This window comes from Alexandromys fortis, unplaced genomic scaffold (assembly GCF_014885135.2).
Source record: "Alexandromys fortis isolate MF-2015 unplaced genomic scaffold, M_Fortis_MF-2015_v1.1 scaffold_20, whole genome shotgun sequence".
Lineage (NCBI taxonomy): Eukaryota > Metazoa > Chordata > Mammalia > Rodentia > Cricetidae > Alexandromys > Alexandromys fortis.
The window spans coordinates 1,671,037-1,688,665 of NW_026067903.1; the positions used below are offsets into that span (position 1 = coordinate 1,671,037).

General features: G+C 37.8%; 1 non-coding gene across 1 annotated transcript; it reads left to right on the top strand.

Moving 5' to 3' along the window:
• The first annotated feature begins 243 nt into the window (after positions 1–243).
• Positions 244–355, top strand: LOC126497027 (U6 spliceosomal RNA). Its single transcript, XR_007590511.1, has one exon. It is a non-coding gene; the product is annotated as a U6 spliceosomal RNA (small nuclear RNA).
• Positions 356–17,629: the final 17,274 nt, after the last annotated feature.

Genomic DNA, 17,629 nt, shown 5'->3' on the forward strand with positions numbered 1-17,629 from the left:
TCAATAAACTAAAAGCGTATTGAATAAATGAATGAAGATTTTACCTATGTGGACAAAGAAATACAACTTGAAGAGCATCACTGCCAGAATAGAGGTCAGAATGAAATGTCTTAGCAGTGCTTCATAATGGTAACTTTATACCCTTGGGGAAATAAGGTTACAAGGATCTAGAACAAATATTGTTCAACCCTACTTCTCAATGTAAGTTCTACATATACTCTCAGATTCTTAAAATCCATCGAAGGGCTTGGTTCAGTAGCACAAAAACAAAAATCGAAATGGTACCGAGAACATTAGCATGGCCCTTGCATAAGAATGACACATAAAAAAAAAACAAATAGAGCCTTCGATATTTAATAAAACAAAAACTAAAAGAAAACACAAAGAGCTAATTTATATATGGATTATATCATATCATTTAAAATATTGGAAATTAAAGCTAAGATTTTAAAATGTAGTTATAAATTTGCATAGAATAATAATACACACATGACACATTTCACTTATATAATAATTTTTAAAAATTGCTAGTGTATTTCAGAACAAAATTAGGAACAAGCTGAAAACCATTGCTTTATATTTGGACAATTATGTTTATGATTTGGATTAGTAAAAAGTGAGCCTGTATAGGTCTGTTGTAGTAAGTAATATTTTCTTTAAATATGTAAAGAAATTTTAACTTTACACTGATTTTAAGATGTAGCAAGCACCTTGAGAACCCTTTCAATTGATCCCAAAATTTTCCAGAACTTCTTGGAGGATGCTTTGAGAATAAATAGTGTGTTTGTATGTGAGATATTCAAGGATTTTATAGTTTGAGTTTTGTAGATTTTTAGATACTATAATTAAAACTCATGGAACCATACATTAAACTAAATATAATATTATACCTTTAAGTTTTTTATTGATTTTATTGAGCTATACATATTTCTCTGCTTCCCTCCCTGCCTCTCCCCTCCTGGTCGACCCTTTTCCAAGGTCCCCATGCTCCCAATTTACTCAGGAGATCTTGTCTTTTTCTACTTCCCATGTAGACTAGATCCACATATGTCTCTCCTAGGGTCCTCATTGTTGTCTAGGTTCTCTGGGATTGTGATTTGTGGATTGGTTTTCTTTGCTTTATGTCTAAAAGTTTCTTATGAGTGAATACATATGGTATTTTTCTTTCTGGGTCTTGGTTACCTCACTCAATATGATGTTTTCTAGATCCACCCATTTTTCAGCAAATTTCAAGACGTCTTTATTTTTTTCTGATATGTAGTACTCCATTGTATAAATGTTCCACATTTTCCTTATCCATTCTTTGGTCAAGGGGTACTTAGGTTATTTCCAGGTTATGGCTATGACAAACAATGCTGCTATGAACATCGTTGAGCACATGCCCTTGTGGTACGATGAGCATCCTTTGGTTATATACCCAAAGTGGTATTACTGGGTCTTGAGGAATGTTGTTTCCTAATTTTCTGAGAAATCACCATACTGATATTCAAAGGGACTGTACCAGTTTTCACTCCCACCAGCAATGCAGGAGTGCTCCCTTTACCTCAAATCCTCTACAGCATAAGTTGGCATCAGTGTTTTTGATCTTGGCCATTCTTACAGGTGTAAGATGGAATCTCAGAGTTGTTTTGGCTTGCATTTCTCTGATGTGTCATTTACATGATATATAGAGTGGTATTAATACACTAAACCATAAAGAAGGATGCCATTACATTGTTAACTGGAAAATGGATGTGTGATGGTTTGAATGAGAATGGCCCCCTTAGGTTCAGATGTTTGAATGCTTGATCCCTAGTTGGAGAACTGTTTAGAAAGGATTAGAGGTACATCTTTGTTGAAGGAGATGTGTCACTGGGGATGGGTTTCAAAAGCCATGCCCTTCTCCATTAGCTCTTTCTTCCTCATTTTATTTGCCTATTGATCATGGATTAGATGGAAGCTCTCAGCTACTGACCCAGCACCATGCCTGCCTACATGTTACTGTGCTGTGTTCCACGATGCTATTTGATTAAACCCTCTGAGCCAGGAGTCTTAAATTAAATACTTTCTTTTACAAGTTGATATGGTCACAATGTTTAGTCATCATACTATAAATGCACCTGAAACAAGATGCAAATGGATATAGTCATTTTAAGGAAAATATAGCAAATTCAAAAAAAAAACAAATATTACATATTTTTCTCTTATTTTGGGTTCCTATATTTTTTAGATATATAAAACCACACATATGCATTACACATATGTTTATGCATGCATGTATTTGTGCGGACTTGAAAGCTGAAGGGATATTTAAAGGAAGAGGACTTAGGAGCCAGTAAGGACTAAGAAGACGAAGGGAAAGGCATATGGAGATGGATGCAATCAAATTACATGAAATTGTTAAATAAATTTCCTGTCTTTATGTAACTCAAAATTATATAGTGTGACTTTACATCACTGAAAAGCAGAGTAAAGGGAAAAATAAATAAACTTAGTATTCTCTTTGTGACTATAATAGCAATATAGAAATATCAATATCCTTCAATTTTTTAATAATTTAAATAGAATTACACCATTTTCTTCATTCTTTTCCTCCCTCTAGTCCCTTCCAGTAATTTTCTTTCAAACTACTTCAATATACTCATCAATTTTATAATCTCTTTATATTTTATCATGTTTGTTGCATAAATATATATGTATGCTTATGAATATGCACATCCTTCTGAGTCAACTTTTTATTGTTTGTGCATATATAACTTCAAAGCTGACTACTCTTCATTGGACAATCAAAAAGGGCAGCTCATCTCTGAGAGAAGCCATTCTTCATACAGTAGTCACTAGCTGCCTATTGTTCTTTGCTTAAGAAAGGAACTGGCGAAATTTTTGCCCTTCAATGTTAATGTATCCACTAATATTACTGTTTTTCTAGTCTTTAAGCAGTCATTTCTAGGAGAGATTGTTTCATAGCAGTTTTCCTGGTATTCTGGGTCCTATCACCTTCAGACCCCTCTTTTACCATGCTCCCTGAGCCACAGATGCAGGAGCCCTGATGTAGATGCTGGGTTGCCCATGATTCATGGATGCCTGTATTTTGTTGAATTGTGGTTTTCTGTGATGGTCTCCATTTGCTGTAAGGAAAAGCTTCTTTAACAATGGTGTCAGTTACATTTATCAGAGGGAATAATGGTAAGATGTAGCATGATTAATAAAAACCCAGAGGCAGATATTGGGGTTAAGATCAGAAAAGCAAAACAGCCAAGCCACTAAGAAATCTGCAGACTGAAAGAACCAGAGTTCCTGTGTCATCTGGCTTACTTCTCTCTAGTTCTTGGATTAAAGATGTGAGCCACCTCCACCTGGATCTGTTTCTGCATTGATCTTGTGTAGCCCAGAGTAGCTTTGAACTCACAGAAATCCATTTGCTTCTGTCTCCCAAATCCTGGGATTAAAGATGTGTGCCACCACTGTCTGGTTTGTAAGACTGACCATTGTGGCTGGTTCACTCTCTGATCTTCAGGCAAGCTTTATTTATTAAAATAGAGATGAAATATCATTGCAATAAGATTTAGAATATAGAAAGGATTTTCACAGGTCTAACAAAATTGTGGTAGCAGATTGTCTTCTGAGGACTATAGTGTCACTAGCACCAAGACCCTGGCTATGTTTTTAGGACTAAGCATGTTTTTCTTCTTGCGTGGACCTTAAGTCCAAATAAATATCTATTGTTTACCACAGAATGCCACTTGTACCTTTATGAATATCTCTCCATGCTGGTAATTGTCATGATTCAATTGCTTAGTTGTTTTCTCCCTTGGTATCTTGCATAGAATATTGTGGAACTGTAGGTAAAGGTTCACAGGAAAGAGGCAACTCAAATCTCTCTGTTAACCTAAGGAAAAGGTAGTGGTGGTGTGCCATCGCAGCTAAAATTATCCTTTTCTATCAAACAGTGTAATTTAGCCCTTTTTAACAATTACAATTGCCAAGGTTGGACTTGTGTTAAGAGAGTGTAAGGTTTCAGATGACAAAGTCTTGGGAAATGTGAACTTTTGAAATATTCACGTTTAACTCAGGGTTTTCAGTGAACATATCCAGAGGACTTTGGACTTAAAAGGCCAGAGTCCCCTTCAATGGTTTCATTTCTTATTTCATTGACCTGAGACAGACCCAGGTGACAGCATCTTGGTACTGTCAACTTTTACCACATGATTCCAATGTGCAGTCATAGTTGAGAAGCATTGCCTATGAGACGAGCAAAAGCTGAGAAGGGAGCAATGAAACCTTGGAGGGGGGAGATGAAAGATTATCCCCTACCTCTCTACTCCCCCCAAATCAGAAGACAGTAATACGATGTAAAGAAACTTTTAATACTCATGGAGACATCATTAGCACTAAGAAGAAAACAGGGAAGCAATTGTTTACACTAGGCCATGAACAGGTGAGCTCATAAATAGCAGATGAGTCATGAGGGAAGATATTACTACTAGGTTGCTCTATGAGAAATCAGTACAGGCTTGTAACAGTGTGGTTCTTTATGAGCACTGACTGTGACTTCAACAGATAGAAAGAGAAGACCAAGGACTAGCATCACCTTTGCCTTCTTGCTTCTTCATTATTCTGTGATTTGGTTGTATTAAAAGTTGAATATAAAGACTTAAGACTAAAGTACAATTGTGGTTTTCCATTTGCACAGTCTCATATAATCATGGCATGGATAGAAATGGAGCTTGCTTCTTCACAAACCAGGGTTGTGTTACTTACACATCAACACTTCTTGAGGGCATGGCGGTGACTTCCATCATTGTAGTGGTCTACATACCAATGGAATTATAAGGTTTTACTCAATATTCATCCATATCAGTGCAAATTAATACATATGGTCTTTGTTACTCTTCGTGACATTCTTTCTTATAAATATTCCCCATAGTTCTTCTTGACACAGCCTAACTACTTCTTTCTTTGGAATGCTTCTCATGACATGGTTAAAACCAAAGACCAACCCCCAAATGTTTCTAGGGAAGAAGCCAGAGAAGGATACAATTTGCTGTGTGTGTGTCTTCCATTAAGAATCACTGTCCCCAGTGCATGGCTGTTTGGAGTCTATCTGTTAAAGTTCATGTGTCTCCAGCTCTTATATATGTATAGTTAGTAAATGAATGACTAAGAACACAAGTGTTCTTTGATGGAGGGAAATATAAACATTGAATTGGATATACTGATAAAATACCTAAAGCATTGTTTGTCATATCACAGGCAAACAAATATTTTTTTAAAAGCAGAAGAGAAAAATGATAATCAATTTCATGAGAGATGCACCTGTAAAGGAAACACAAGGAGAATTTGTTTTTATGCCACAAAGGGCAAATTTCTCTCTGATAATAAAATGAATTTGATCTAAATAAAAAGATGTAGGTTGGGAGGATGATACTGATAATTCCAAGCAGGCTAAGAGAGCCTATCATTGTTTTCCTTCGTATTTTCAAAACAATATTTTGACCAAGTCATGTGGTAAGGAACAGAAGAACAAGGTTTGTGACAAGAATTTCAATAGACAGTAGTGTGTAATGAATCACCTTAGTGACAGGAAAGGGACGTCAGAGGCATCAGAATGACAGACAGCAACAACTTGAATTCTACTAAGGCTGGAGCTAATTTTATGTTGATACATCTTGCCTTTCTGTGTGTGTGTGTATGTGTGTGCACGCGTGCATGCGTGTGTATACATAGACACGTACACATTTGTGTGCCTTCCTGATTAATAGAGTATTTAGGTAGTTAGGTAAGGAGGTCATAGCTCAGTGTACTTATTTCTCAATATGAGGACCTGATGCAGACACCAGGATTCATGATTTCAAAATCCTGATATAAAATTGTATATACACGTAGCTTCCCATATATTTTAAGTTATTTCTAGATTATTCACTTAATAGAATAGAAATATCATGCATAGTATTACTCTGTTCAGGAAAGTAATGGTAGAGAAAATCTTGTCCATAGTCTCCAAAGCGCAGTCATCTTAGGTCAAGCTACATTTTTTGATCTGAAGTGGAAAAATCTATGAATGAGAAACCACAAAGTAAATCAGGACTCTTAAACTGACATAGAGTTTGAATAAATTTGACATACATAACAATATCCTGAGGATATATGGGGTCAAGCAAAGAGGTGTGTATATGTGTGCATACCCACACATGTGTTCCCATATGTTAGCACATGGTAATGACAGAAGATTATCTAAGTTGCCAAAAATATAAATGCATTTTCTGTAGGTCATTCAAATTGCTTATTTATTTATATAGTAACTAATCTTTAATTGGCAACTACTGCTGATTTTTTAAGTTTTAAATTTTCATATTTTACTATTTTATTACTAATAATTTTTTAAAAAGGTACATGATTATAACTTCCAGTTCTAGATATATGCAGAAGATTGAAAAATAAATGTATAACTATGTGAAATGATTCTAATTAATTTCAGGTGTCATTCTTCATATTAATGTTCATGCTATTGGACGTCCTGCCACTTCAGGGTGAATTTGAAATAACTATGGTCTAGTGACATAAATCTATAAGACAGAAACTGGCTTCATTTGACTCTGCAAGTCTTGGGGTTTTGTGTTTACTGTGTAACGCAGTAAGACACACAGGCTGTAGAGGTATTTTCTGGGTGTGAAAGCTTTCATCTCTACATATACAAATCACTGAATGTGAATGTCTTCAAGATTGAGGGCTGCTGGTTTTAGTGAGCTATTATTAATTTCCAAGTTAAAGTAGGCAGCCAAAAATATGGCTCCCCTTTGTTCATGGAAAAGGGCGGAGTTAAGAAGCATTCATGCCAACTGTCAAACATGCCGGAGGCACCATGGCACGAGGTCCTAGACGGAGTAAAACATCTGTTGAAGAAGCAGAATAGAGCTGTTAAAGCATGCTGCTTAGCCTGGTAGTGAAACCAACTGGAAAATTCCCTCACGCGTCACTGTGTACCACATTAGGCAGAGATAACATCCTCCTAAGGAAAGGAGAGCAAGTGCCATAGAAATTTGACACAGTAAGAAAACTGTTTCCTTACGCATCACAGTGTGAACACAGCTCCACAGAACACCCTTAGAAGAAGTGTGCTGTTGATAAGTCAGATGCAGAAATGCTTCAAAGTCTGGAGGAACCTCTCTCATCGGAAAATTATAGAGCTCACTAGCAGTTAGCCCAGAAGAGTCCCTGGTCCCAAGAAACCTATTGAATGTCAACCCAGGACTTCTATATTTAATCCTAAAAAATTTCCACCCTTGTGCTCAAGAACTTGGGTTCTTTGGAAAACAGTTTGGGAATAAAATCATTTCATGTTACCCAAGAGCTGCACTCAAAATTTTCATGGAAGGTTAACAGAATCTCCAACAATAATGTTAATGCAGATCTGCGCTAGTAAGTAAGCATTCAGGAAGGCCAGACAGAAAAACACACATGCATGCATAGACTCAAACAGACACAAGCATGCACACACACACACACACACACACACACACACACCGATGTATACACACATGCAACGTAAAGAGGAAAAGTTTGATGCTCCCTCAGGAAGTTGTCCCGTTAACTCAGATACAGCATAATTTTCAAGTTCTTTCCAATTCTGGCTAATTGAAAATAGCAAGAGAAAACTAAAAATAGGCAAAATATCATAAGAAGTTGAGAGCAGTGATTGGGGAGGAATGAATTTATCAAATCAATAAAGGGGGCAGGACACAGAGCAGAGAAAGAATGCTTGTCTGGTCTGCATTCAATTCCCAGCCTTGAAGAAAATTCACATTATTATGTAACGCTTGAGCGCACCCATTGTGTAGTCAGATAAAGACCCCAGCCATACTGTTACAAGGTATCATGAGCAGCTGATATTACATTCGACTTAATTCTCTTGTCACATAGCAGAAACAACAATAGCACCTGGCTCCTAAGTGTACCCAAGTAGACTTGAAGTTCTTAGGCCAATGCTCAACACTTCATTGCTGTTCTCCTTTTTACTAAGCTTGACATCATGAGAATTCCATCAACGAGAAGAAGCCACTAGGATTTTCAGTGTGCCTCAAAACTAATTAGAAACACCACTTCTTAGGCTGTGTAAAGATCCAGAAGGGGTATTTATTTCAATGTTTTCTATTCTGAGGGGTATAGACATAAAAAAAGCACCTTGTTTTGACAAGTTTGCTTTATTTTTCCGAGAAAGAAATCTAGGAACACATTTGGATATTGAAATGCCAACATGAACTTGGTCATTGAGTAGAGAAGTCAATTTTCTGCATAGTGCCATTAGCGCTAAGCATATCATTCACACAGAAGGAGAGGCAGGTTTGAGATGATCCATACTGAATGGAAACATCTGAGCTATCCGTTGCTGCGGTATAACATAGCTTGTGTCTCTATGAAACCAGATGCTACATGAGTCTATTCGGGAGCAAACAACAAGGAACTAATTTGTTGTTCAGTGAGGATTGTGTTAAAGTCTAGGGTGGGGACAGCTTGTCTCCACTGAGTATGGACAGGACGGGTCTTGCTCATTCAGTCTTAAACACAGAATGCTTACTATGACCCTCCTGAACATGGACCATAGTCATTGCCATAGAAGTCCCCAGCATATTATTTAGCATCCATTCATTTATAAATACACATTACAGACCCATGATGGACTCTACATGCATATTTACTCCAGGACTATGACCCAGACAGTAATGGACTTAGAGCATTTATAATCTCATGGAGAAAATAATCAGACAGTGCACAGGTAAGTGACAGAAACAGTCCCTAGTAGGCACAACCTTCCTTAAGAAACAGAAGTATAGCAAAGAGACATCGAATAGGTTGTCAAGACAGTTTTTTTGTGGAATGAAAGACAGGAAACAGCTCCTCAGCAAATGTCACTTGGCAATCACTCCAGGCAAACACAGATGTCTTCCTCCTAAGGTTAGGAGTGGCAAATTTCCTTCCTTGCCAGCAGTGTAATAAAAGACCAGAAGTTACACACCCTCAACCCCCATTAGACACGCCCCCCCCCGGACTCAAATTTCTTGGAACGATTCTCACCTGAGGTCCTCAGTGTCAATGGAGGAAACTTTCTGTGCACGCTATAGTCCAGATCATGTTTCAAGTCTCTCTGTGTTTGTACGTATTCGATACACACAGCCCTAGAAGGCAGAAGTTACTTCATTCCCATCTTCCAAATGAGAGTGCTAAGGCACGGGGAGACCTAATCACTTACTAAAGGTCACACATCTGCCAGGGGACAAGCTCAAGACTGAAGGTGAGGCAGCTGGCTTCAGAGTCTGAGCTCTTTCCACTTGTCGTCATGGACGTGGAAGGGGCCATAGTAATGGCAGTACAGTGTGTTCTGCCCCCTCCCTCTTCTCCTGGTGCACACATTTACCTCCCCAGTCTCAGAGCACGCAAGGTTGAACCTTCTTCACAGAGAACCAAGAGTGCATCATGAAGAGACCCACGTGTTGCTTCTCTAACGGGGTCATTTCTACTTCCTGCAGAAGCTTGGTGTTCCTTTAAAGAAGCAAGCAGATCCACTCCACTCCAACACCTACCATCTCTGGACTCCAGAAAACAACAGTAGCTTGCCACTGGGAGGCACGACTTTTCTGTTTGTAATTAATGCTGCTCTATGTCGTCTTCATTCACTAAATTATAAACCTCTGGAGGTGTCTTAGTTAATGTTTTATTCCCAGAATTTAGGGAAGTTTCAGATTTGTAAGACAAGTCTTTTAAATAATTGTGGAATGAATGAATGATGCACTCAAAGACATGTAAAATGATTTCTATTAATTTTAGACTTGATACAATCATCCCTTTTCCCAGCTTTTATTTTTCCAGAGTCCATCGTACAATTAAAGCCACCAAATGGCACCATTCTCAACTGGACCTTCCATGTCACGAGCGTAAAATCAAGAGCTTCAAAATAATTGCTGCTTCGAACTCTCACAGCTGAGAAACCTGTATTTAGAGTGGCCTCTGAAGTAATCATCTTTTTCTAAACATGTATTTGATCCCATCCACTCTTTCGCAAGTTAGTCCCATGTTTGGTGCTCTGTTTTGACTCCCAGCTACCTTCTGGGCCCCCATCTGTCAATAGCAAAGTGTTACAATTATGACTTCCCCTCCGTCAAATCTGCTAGTTTTCTCCTGCTCAGTTGCTATAGCACTTCAGCCTCCCTCTAAAGAGCCTTGTTTTTAATACTGCACATTTTTTTTATCCACTATTCATTTACTTACACCCTTTCACAGATTTTTGTCGACACGCTACAGACTTTGACACTTGACAGTTTTCTGAAGCTTTTGCTAAGTAAATTGAAAATTGGGAGCGTACAACAGGAATCCAGGCTGTGTCTGCGTATGCTGTGTGCTGCGCTTTCCCCTCCGTGCTATCTAAGCCCTGCTGTGAGCCACTGCTTCATGAAGACTCAGCCCCAGTGGGAATGGCACTCCCTACTTATTGGGCTGCGACACTGCTGGTGGCAGAACTTTCAATAGGAAACATCAGAAAACTTGACTGAAGATAAAATTTAAAATGTGGTAGTATTGATCGGATACATAGCACATGTTGGGTTGGGTGTTCTCTGACTAATATGTGTTAAGTTGTTTAATTCTACACTAGAAGTGGCAAAGAACACAATTCTGGACAGACTTTATTTTACTAGTGAAAACATGCAAATGGTCATTGAGTACACAACAGAACGCTCAGTAGTGTTCATAATGCTACTAGGAAAAGGTCAATGAAAGTCACGACATACTGATTGATGTAGACTAGTATGTCTAATACCAAAAACACAGACAATACAGATGTTTTCAAGAATGGAGAGAAATCAGAGCCATGGAACATTGCTGTTTCTGAAAATATTAAACGCACACTGTGACATATCCATCCTATCTGTCTCCAGACAGATAATCAGGGGACTGGAAACACATCTACCACTTGTCCCCTGCTGGTTTAAAATGCCCACCCACTGAAGAGCCAACAAGCAAATGTGGTATATCTGCACGATGGGATGCTACCCTCCCATAACAAAGAGTGAACTGTGTATACGCAAGAGGGATGAATCATAAAAATACATTGCTCTTGAAAGGAATAGGGCACAAAACATCACAACTAGTAGGAACCCATTTATAAAATGTCCAGAATAGACAACTTCATTGGGACAGAAAGTACTTCAGAATGCTCAGTGACCAAGAGAAGACATGGCTGGAAATAAATACAGCATTGTTTTTGGAGACAATCAATCGGTTCACAAATTATATTGCCTTTTTGGTTGAGGAATCCTTTGATTAGACACATATTACTAAACTGTATAATCTGTGCAGGTGTACTTTCTGGTGTAAAGTCAAGAACTCATTAAATTGGATTTTTCTCATTATATTTTTTAAGATTTATTTTTATTATTTTAATTGTGTGCATGTGTGTGTGTGTGTGTGTGTGTGTGTGTGTGTGTGTGTGTACAGATGCCTCTGGAGGCAAGAAAGGCCATCACTTCCCTCAGAACTATAATTGTGTGTGTCACCTGAAAAGGGTTCTGGAAACCAAGTGCAGGAGCTCTGAATGAGCAGCAAGGGCTCTGAACTGCTGAGCCATCTCTCCGTCCTCAAATCTGATTCACAAGAGGAACAACTCTACATCTTTAAAATAACTACAGAGGCTGGAGAGATGGCTCAGCAGATAAGAGCATTGCCTATTCTTCCAAAGGTCCTGAGTTCAATTCCCAGGTAATCACATGGTAGCTCACAACCATCTGGGGGTCTGGTGCCTTCTTCTTATGGCCCACAGGCATACATGCAGACAGAGTATTGTATACATAATAAATAAAAAAATATTTAAAAAATAAGATAACTACAAAAACATGTTTTAAAGTCAGCTTCTGATTCAACTATACTAAAAATTCTTTATAGAATATTGAAGGCACAAAAGCATTTCTTACCTATCGTCAATGAGAAGAAAATATGTATGGGTTTTGATTTTAAAAAGTAACTCAAAAAGAATAAATTAATATAAGAAATGTGTTTTCTTCCTCGGGACCTTTCCTTCTTTGTTTGTATATTGAGCCAGGATTTGTGTATTTCTTGTTGTACACATTGTGTGTCTATGATTCCATACATGGGGTAAGCAGAGATGATTTCCCTATTATTTTTATAAGACCTTGTGCCTGCAGACTCTCCTAGTGAAATGTTCCTTCTAAAATAATAAGGTCTCGAGAGAGAACAGTGAACACGCACCTTGTTTATAGTGTATTGTGGACTAACAAATGAGAGCATGGACTTGTGGGTGCACATTTCTTTCTCCATGTGTGAATATTTGTATCCCCAAAAGATTTAAAGCCTCATTTCAAATCTCTAAATTGCAAAGGAAGATGGTACTATATACGGAGACATTAATTCTTTTCATAATGAAGAAATGAAACTACCATATTTAATTTTGGAATCCTATTTTAGTGAGAGAAACCTGGTTTGTATTGACTCGGTAGATTTGTGTCATACCTAATTTATTGAGGTAGAGTTTTGTGGAGGCAAACACATATAAATGTACAAGTTTCATGTATAATTGGGAAGCATAGATAAAAATAATTTGACATTGAAATTTATACTTAAGAAATGGTGCACTTCACTGCAATCAATTTTTCATTATACTGTTGAGATCAATAGCTACAAATAAGATATAAAAACTCTATTATTGATGGGGCATATGTCAGTATAAAATGTGCTGTTTTCTATAGCGTTTCAGAGGAAGAAAATTGTATTATACACTTTCCAGTGATATTCATATCGCTCTGCAGAGAATGCCTATTAAAATCAATGTACAGTATGTCAACACTGGGGCATTTTGTAATACTGAGAAAGGGTAGGACACATACACACAAGGATACCACTGTGGATAAAATATTACCTTAAGTTCATTTTTCTGGGGTCAGTTGAAATAATGAAGATACATGGATTTTTATTTTTCTTCTCTCTCTCGATTTTTTTTTCTTTTTTGTTATATTTGAAAATGAATCCGGCTTGGTCATTACTAAATGTGATTGTCTCACAGAGCAGGCTGGCCTTGTGGCATTTATCAAATTGAATGCACCCCTCCGCCACTCTCCCCCAGTGCTCTACATTCAAGGAGGGTGCAAAAAGGAAGTCACAGAGCCCATGTTGAAGAAGGGGAGAGGGCATATGAACCCAGATAGAAGAATCTGGTTTCCAGAGCACTGTACCATCTACGTCGCTGATGATGAGACTTCAAATTCACAAAGCCCACCTGTCTCTAATGGCACTCTGTTAGGAAATAAAACACAACCTCAGTGAAAGAGGCAAGAAAGAATATGTTGGGATAAGAAGAACTGAAGTGTAATGGACCTAGCTCAGAACATTTTATTTCAATAATTTACAAATCTTGGTGTTTATGTTTAAATTTACATGTATTTTTTTCCTGATGAATAAAACAGTTAATACGAAAATTTGCACACCCTTTCAAAGAGCCAACCCCTTAGCTAAATAACATCACTCCACCACTTCTGTTTCAAGGCTTCACCATTTGGCCATAATAAAGGGACATTCTAATCTGAAATAAATTATGCCTAGGTGGTAAATTTAAAAGAACACCCATTCTCCATCTATTTTTGTTGTAATAGGACTCACATAACGTAAGTAACTTGACAGTGAGAGCTGTTTCACAAAAGTGTATCTTATATAATAGGTATAATATTAATAATAAATACACATGTATTCATATAATATTTATTTATTTTCTGGAAGAGCTGTAAAATTCATGTTTTAGTCTAGATAATAAATGGTTTTCAAGTGAGGTGATTATGAGGCATTGTGTTAGAGAGAAATAAGAGATAGTATTGTGTGTTTGTGTATGTGTGTGTGTGTGTGTGTGTATGGTCACACACCTCTATGCATACATGCTAACCGCAGACATGACTGATTATAGACTCATTGTACCTATGTCAATTAAGCCACAATTTAAAAACCTTGGAGTCTTACTTTTTATTTTCTTTTTTATATATAATTATAATTTTTTATTTGATTTGCATTTTACCTCTGCGTTTATGCCTACCCACCACATGTGTACCTGGTGATCAAAGAGTTCAAAAGATGGCATCAGATCTCATAATGCTGGAGTTATAGATAGTTGTGAGCCACCACTGAGTGCTGGGAGTTCAAGCCTTGGTCCTCAGCAAGAAGCACAATTGCTCTTCGCTATTGAGCCATCTCTGCAGCCCCTCTTTACTAAACCCACTTTTTACTTCCCACAGAAATTGTTTTAGGCAGGGAGCATTGCCACTATTGTTATATTTTATTGCCTCGTGGTTGTTCAGGCTGAAGTCCAGTATCAAATTGTCAGTGAATCTGGTTCCTTCTGAGTTCTCCCTCCTTGACTTGTCAACGATTGCCTTCCTACTATGTCCAAATGCAGCTTCTGTGTTCTCAGAAGCTTGTTGTGTCTTCTCTTCTTATAAGGACACTTGGTTCAGGGCTCAAACTTACAATACATTTTAACCTAACTACCACTTCATAGCCCCTATGTCTAGATATTTGTTTCCTAAGTGAGTGGAATTGTGGATCTGTGATCACACTCTGTGGACCTAAAGTACCATTATCTTTACCATGTTTCACGTTTTTACACACCAAAGGTTTCTCCCAACATTCACCTTTTCCCTTCCTAACATTTTGTGTTTTGTAGATCATCGTCAGGGTTCTAATAGTTAGGTTTCTAATGTATGAGTTTTGGAAAAAGACACAATTCAATCTATAAGATCTAAGACTTGTGCAATAGTGTACTCGATATATGTAGTGCAGTATCTAGAACTCAGATGAGCTCAAGGGAAGGTGACTTTTTCAAAAAATTTGGAACTAAAATACAGGTATTTTGTTTTTAGTAAAAAGTGATGATAGCTCACATAATTTTCAATTACAAACTAAAAAAATAAAGAAGGACAGGAAAGAGGTTTGGGAGTTCAAGGTCATCCTCAGCTACACAGCAAAATCAAAGCCAGCTCAGGTTGCAAGAGAGCCCAGTGGCCAGTCAACAGCAGTGAAGATGAACAAGAACTCTTAAGATCTTAGCTATCTCACAAGAATGGCACCGCATGAGCTCAGTAATAATGAAAGGTTGGACTAATTAGGAGCAGGACAGACACGGGGTTAATGGAGAGCAGAGTGTTCTTGAACGGTAAGAAGTACCGAGAACAGATGGAAATACCAGATGAAGAACAAGGAATGTGGCCCAATTACAGCCGGCCACTCTGCTATATTCTGCTGATCCTGTTGTGCTACCATCGACTTGTTTCACAGTCCTCTGTTGAGTCATAGCAAGTCAATACAGCACACAGTTCTCACATAGTCCATCGCTTGACCACACTCACCGTCACTGGCTTTATTAAACCTCATGGCTTCCCAGTTATGATTTCCATGAGCTGAAAGTAAGATTCTATTGGTTATGTTAGGTCACGCTCTATGGCTCATTACAATACGTTATACTAAGATACAAAGAAGAAAAACTTTAAAGTAAGCTGCTGGCCTTTGAGCTGAATTGAAATAATAAACAAACAGGCAAGTACTTGTTAGCAGGTCCTCTGTGCTCAAGTGAGGGGTCACATGACTCCGCAAACAGCTGGTTGTACTCTGGATGGCTATCTCCCATAGAGGCAGTGGCTTTTACCTGCTAACTAGAATTATTTACTCTTACTTAGAACAAGGTTGTCTACTTTCTGAGATGTTGAATGTTCCATTTACACTCCATAATTTTGGAGAGATTCTCAGTCCAGCGATACTGTTTCTTACTAGAACTCTAGAATAGATATCCCATACATTATTATAATCATGGCCATGGTGAACAGAAATTTTAAAATGGTACATTTCCAAACTCCTGCTTCAGTAGACTAGAACACACAGTTTCCCTCCCAGTGGGTCTCACTCAAACTATGCATAGCTTTCTGGTATTTGTACATTATTTATAGACAGTCAGAAATGAAATGACTGACAATAGCATTGATTATTCTTGTGATTGAATATTCAAATTAAAATTTAGAAAAATTGAACCTGACATGAGAGCAGAGACACAAACTGCGGTGTCAGAACTTCATATATTAGCAGAGGAAAGAATATTTGTCATAAACATATTTTGAAAGTTTAACAGGAATTCCTTCCAAACTGTGGTATTACGTAGAACAAAAACGGCAAGAGCAACAGCTGTTGTGACCTTTGAGCTGTCCCCACCTACAATTAGAGAATGTCCTACTTAGGAGGACTAGAGAGCAAGGAATGCCATGCAGGTGTGTGGATACCTTAGGCTTTGAGGTTAACATGTGTTGTGGATCAGTTTATCTAAAGAGCATTCTAAGCCGGGCAGTGGTGGCACATGCCTTTAATCGCAGCACTCGGGAGGCAGAGGCAGACGGATCTCTGTGAGTTCGAGGCCAGCCTGGACTACAAGAGCTAGTTCCAGGACAGAAACCAAAAAGCTACGGAGAAACCCTGTCTCGAAAAAACAAAAACAATTATAGAGACCCCAAGAACAATGGCAATGGGTTTTTGATCCTACTGCACCTATTGGTTTTGTGGGAGCCTAGGCAGTTTGGATGCTCACCTTACTAGACCTGGATGGAGGTGGGTGGTCCTTGGACTTCCCACAGGGCAGGGAACCCTGATTGCTCTTTGGGCTGACGAGGGAGGGGGACTTGATTGGGGAGGGGGAGGGAAAGGAGAGGCGGCAGTGGGGAAGAGACAGAAATCTTTAATTAATTACTTAATTAATAAAAAATAAAATAAAATGTATCAACACCAAAAACAAACAAACAAACAAAGAGCATTCTAAGAGCAAAAAAAAAAGGAGCGATTCAATATGATCCAATATTAACAGAGAAAACGATATCTAAAGCTTAAAAGAGATCAAATAAATAAAAGCCTAAGGTAAAGCTGAATAACAAAAAAATGAATGATTAAATAATCGCTGATAAGCTAGTGAAGATAAAACACATAGATGATAAGAAACAAAAGCAATTCCCACTGAGTGGGCATTTTCAAGAATCATGAGATGTTGATTTTGTTGATTTCTCGAGTTTGAGAGTATTTCAGCAAAATTCAAATGTTCCCACCCAAAAGCTGTCCAAAGGCAGCAATGTAACCCGTGGGAAGAGGGTGGGTTGTGATATCCCCTAATCCTGGCTACATGCTGATTTTGCCTGCAATCCTTTCTGTGCTGTGTATCCCTCAGTTGCTTTGCATGGAAACTATTTAAATAATCCAGATCTCTATTTCCTCACCTAGGAAGTGGAACGTTGAGATTGTATCCACGAGGATTGCATTGAGAACTGTTTATAACCTCCTTAAAAAAAATTTGTTCCATGTAACGAGAAATGTTTGTGTTCATGTTCATTGTGGCACTAATACGACACATTAAAATTTGCATATCTATATGGATAATAAGAAAAGTAATAACTCCTAGAATATTGGTTCAGAAAAATGCCTAGATTGTTTTAATTAAGGTTGATTCGAACAATAATACAAAAGTAAAACCTTCCATTAAAAATCATATTGCATATTTTTCTGCTAACTTCTTAAAATTACTTCTCAAAGCTGAAGTGTTTTCATATGCACTCCGATATGGACAAAATGGTAGCGG